This window comes from Mastomys coucha, unplaced genomic scaffold, assembly GCF_008632895.1.
Source record: "Mastomys coucha isolate ucsf_1 unplaced genomic scaffold, UCSF_Mcou_1 pScaffold7, whole genome shotgun sequence".
Classification (NCBI taxonomy): Eukaryota; Metazoa; Chordata; class Mammalia; order Rodentia; family Muridae; genus Mastomys; species Mastomys coucha.
This window is the reverse complement of record NW_022196913.1, coordinates 31,667,229-31,672,515: the sequence shown is the minus strand read 5'-3', so window position 1 is coordinate 31,672,515 and position 5,287 is coordinate 31,667,229.

Here is a 5,287-nt window from a genome sequence, read left to right as displayed (position 1 = left end):
TGGAGGTAGAGATTTGTAGTGGGGAAATATCCTGGAGACTGGCACTAGACTCAGGTTTGTTTGGGGGAGATTAACTTGGATATGCAGGTCTTGTGGTTAGCCTAGAAATTGGAGCTAGGCTTGGGTTTTGTTGCTGGTAGGGAGTAACTTGAAAACTAATGTTAGGTACTGGCCTTGAGTTCAGACTTAGGTCTGGTTCTATAAGATGGAGTCTGAACCCAAAAATTTGGTCTCTCAAACTAAAGGGATAAAACCAGGGAAATGACATAGTCTGAAATACACTGCTCTGGTTAGATTTAAGGTTAACTTTCCACAAGCCAGAGTAAGCTGGTAAGAAAAGCCTAGCCCGAGAAAATGCCTCTTTAATATTGGGTTATAGGTAAGTCTATAGAAATTTTTCTTGATTAATGGCTGGTGATATGATATTAGGGCTTGTGGTCAAAGGTATTATGCAAAGAGTATTATGCAACAAGCCATAAAGCAGTATCCAGATACTGTGGATTCAGATGCATGTGTGTTTTTGAGCTACTATGTGGGTACTAATATTGAACCTAGACCCTCTGTATGAACAACAAGTACTCTTAATTACTAGGATTTCTCTGCAGCTCTGAAATAGTTAATCTTCTTTAATAAAAAATAGATCTTTTTAAAATTCATACAATATATCATGATTAAAGATTCCTCTACCTGTCCTTCTCCCAACTTGTACTTCTCCTTCCATATGATTATTTCTTCCTTTGTCTATCATTAGAAAATAAATAATAAGATAAAATGTAAAAAGACTACTTATTACATTCAGACTACAATCAGGAAGGCTGAAAGCAGACATCAGTAGCCTATGGTTTGACAGAAGAATCTAGCACATAGAAATGAGAAAGAATTTGAGTGACTGAGAGTAGGTGAAATATTACAAGGGGAAAATCAAAGAGATGAAATACTGAAGCCAGTTAATTTTATGACCAATGTTCATAAACTTTATTTCCTGTTTACCACTGACTTTGAAAGAAAATTGATCAAAATTGTAAAGATAAAACATCCCTAAATTTAGTAGACTCAAATGGTACTAAAATGTATGTACTGTGCTAGAAGGCATCAAGTCCTATAGTGTGTTGGCCTGATGCTGCTTGTATTCTAATGCTAATAGCCATTCCTCAAGACCTTGTTACCTCAGAGATGAGAGAGTCCATAAGTAGAAGCTATGTGACCTTGCTCCCAAGTTATTTCTGTTTGGCAAATAAAGATGACAATAGCCAATAGCTTGGTAGAATAGACATAGACAGAGTTTAGGGTTCCTAAGCCTGTGGGTCAAAGGAGAACCATGGAGGGAGAAAAGAAGGTACAGGTAGAGGAAGGAGAAGCACAATAGTTTTGGTAAGACATGAAAACATAGCCCTGAGGTGAGAGTAGCCCAGATGAAACATAGAAAATAATAACTCAGTGTTCTCAATAAAGAAGTTACTCCTCTTCATTATTGAATTAGAATTAGACATAAGAACAGTCTATTCCCTTTGTACTTTTTTGTGTTCAGCTTTCTTCCATCTTTTTTCTTTTATTGGATATTTTCTTTATTTACATTTCAAAGTTATACCCTCTCTGGGTCTCTTCTCCAGAAACCTCCAATCCTATCCCTCTTTCCTCTGCCTCTATGATCGTGCTCCCCTACTCACCCACCCTGGCATTTCCCTACACTGGGGCATCAAACCCCCCATAGGACCAAGGACTTCTCCCACTGATGTCCAACAAGGCCATTGTTTGGCACATATGTGCCTGGAGCCATGGGTCCCTTTAGGTGTACTCTTTAGTTGAAGAACCAGTCCCCAGGAGCTCTGTGGATCTGGTAGGTTGACACTGTTGCTCCCCCATAGGGGCACAAAACCTTTCAGCTCTTTAAGTCCCTTCTCCAACTCCTCCATTGGAGACCCATACTCAGTCCAATAATTGGCTGCAAGTATCCTCCTCTTTCTTCACAAGGCTCTTCCCGAGTGTCTTTTAAGAGACAGACATATCAGGCTACCATCAGCAAGCACTTCCTGGCATCCAAAATAGTGTCCTAGTTTGAAAAAGCATTTTACAAAATTCAACATCCCTTCATGTTAAAAGTCTTGAAAAGGTCAGTAGCTCAAGGCCTATACCTTCACATAGTAAAAGCAATATACAGCAAACCGGTAGCCAATATCAAAGTTAAATGGTGAGAAACTTAAAGGAATCCCACTAAAATCAGGGACTAGACAAGAATGCCTACTAGCTCTCTATCCAATATGGCAATTGAAGTCATAGTTAAAGCAATTAGACAACACAAGGTCGTCAAAGGGATACAAATTGGAAAGGAAGAAGTCAAAATATCACTATTGGCAGATGATGTGATAGTGTATTTACATCACCCCAGAAATTCCAGGAGAACACCTAAACTTGATAAACAACTTCAGGAAAGTGGCTGGATATAAATTTAACTCACACAAATCAGTAGGCTTACTATATACTCCAAGGATAAACAAACTGGGAAAGAAATTAAGGAAATGACACCATTCACAACAGTCATAAATAATATAAAATACCTTGATGTGACTCTAACTAAACAAGTGAAAAATCTGTATGACAAGAACTTTAAGTTTCTGAAGAAACTGAAGAAGACCTCAGAAGATTGTAAGATATCCCATGCTAGTGAACTGGCAGGATTGATATAGTAAAAATGGCCATCTTGCTGAAAGCAATCTACAGATTCAATTGAATCCCCATCAAAATTCCAACTCAGTTCCTCATAGAGTTAGAAAGAGCAATTCTCCAATTCATTTGGAATAAGAAGAAACTCAAGATAATGAAGAAAACTATTCTCAACAATAAAAGAACTTCTGGGGGAAATCACCATCCCTGACCTCAAACCCTCTAGTTGTACCACAGAGCAATTGTGTCTAGCTCTCTATGAATTTTTGATTCATTGGGTTACAGTCTGTGTCTTCAGCAACCTCTAGGAACTCTGTATTGAAGCTTGTAGTCTTCAGCCTGTAGCACTGCAATGAGATGGGTTATATCACTGAATGTGTGACTTCAAATGGATATCAAAGTTTTCTCTTCCCCTCTCTCCCTGTCATTTCTTTCTGATAGGAAATATGTGAATAGGCTAACTTTACCATATTTGTCATTAACATAATATGGTACAGGCCCATAGACCTAAGTGACAATTGAATAATCCCTTGGAAATTCTGAGCTAAAATAAACCTTTCTCCTTTTATGACAACATTCTCAGATATTGTGTCAGAACAATGCAAACCTAAACAAATAAGTGTTTTCAAAAGTCACCACTGATTGCATTGTTCTTTCATATGTTACAATCATGAAAAGGTCAATGAACACTACATTGCTTTAGATGTATATTTCTAAAACTGTATTTACCCTAAATGACTGCTTACTTCAGTCATCTGGTCTAATATCTTGAAATGGAAAGTTCAGTGGCAATATTCTCTTTCCTAGTTTTCAAAAGTGCTCAGTAAGGAGCCTCTTCTTTTTGAAAAATCATGTCATGGTCACTGTTCTTTGGATAGTAGAGGCAGACATAGAAACATGGCAGACAGGTTTTCAACTACCAAACATTTTCCCCAATATTTTTCATTTAATTGTGAGGTTATAATTATATCATTTGTCCTCTATATTTTCTCCCTCTGAAGACCTTCATGTATCACTCACTGCTCTTTTTCAAATTTATATATTTTCATTTATTATTGCACATATATATAAAGAAAACTATTTATTATAACAAACACACCCCATATACAAAAACATAAAACATCCTAAATCTATATAATGTTCCTTGTATGCAAGTTTTCAATGTTTTATATTTGTTATTAGATAAGTAATTGCTGTATTCTTCACTGTGGAAGACTTTCTTCCATGTTCTGCATTTCTTATTGTCTGTAGATCTTTATGAAAAGCTGCCAACTCCTGGTTATTTCTCCATCCTGTTGGTATATCTACTGTAGCCCTTGTTCATCTCATATAAGGTAGACTTGTTGGTAAGATCTTATGCATATAGCTTCTGGTACTACTAAAAGATATAATCTCACAGCAAACTCCCCTATTCGTGCTCTGGCTCTTAGAATTTTTATATTTCTCTTTCTACAAATGTCTCAGAGCCTTATGGATGGGATTTGCTCAGTATGTGTATGTATCCACTGGGATTGGATTGGGATGTACATTTCTGCCTTTTGACTGGTTGTAGTTTTCTATAGTGAATTCAATCTTTTGCATAAAAAATTCATTCATTAAGAATGAGTTGTTCATTTAGCTGTAGGTGTAACAACAAATATTTGGAATGTAATTAAGGATTATCCTTGTGTATTAAAATGGAAGATGTTGTTCCTCCTATAAGATCTATCATTTTCTTAGCCCTAGATAATTTGTATAGATTTCCAGGGCAGTGTATAATTTCTTCTTGTAGAGTAGTTTTTAAGTTGAATTCATGAACTTTTGTTTACCAACAAGTTATGAGTACCAATAAATACCTATATACTATACAGGCCTTTTATTTTTGGTATTCATATCTATCTTACCTGGGCAAGACTTTTGGTTTTTTCCATCCTTTGTAATGATCCTCAAGATCATGTTCTCATACCATGAAAGCTAGATCTCAGGAAGGAAACATTGGGGACAGTTCCACATCATGTACATATATATGTACATAATTATATGTGTGTGTGTATATGTGTGTGTATATATATATATATATACATGTGTATGTGTGTATATGTATGTATATATGTGTGTATATTAATACACATATATCACATATATATGAATAACTTTAATATTAAATGATATAATTAGTCCATTTATTATGTAAAAGTAAACTTTGAAATATACTTTTCTAAAATATAAATCAATGTATTTATTGAAATTTGAGACATATCAAATCCAAGTCTTTTTTAAATCAGATTTAATTAAAAAAAATAAACATTTAAAGTAGATATCAGTATTTTTTCTTTTACCTCTCCAGATCCACTATTTGATTTGTTTCTAAATAATAAAAAGCAAGCTTCTAAGAGATAATAATAAAGTACAATATAATAAAATAAGATAATATAAAACAAAAATGATCATAGAATTTGGACAAGCAAAAGAAAAAAAATGCCGAGGAGAAATCACAAGAATCAGAGAAGTCCTTTTACACTCAGGAATCACATTAAAATAGTAAAATGGAAGATGTAATATATTCAGAGAAGACCTGGTCCAGACATGTACATACTGCTATAAGTTCATATGAGCTGTGCTCATGTAAAATTAGAGCTTTGTTTTC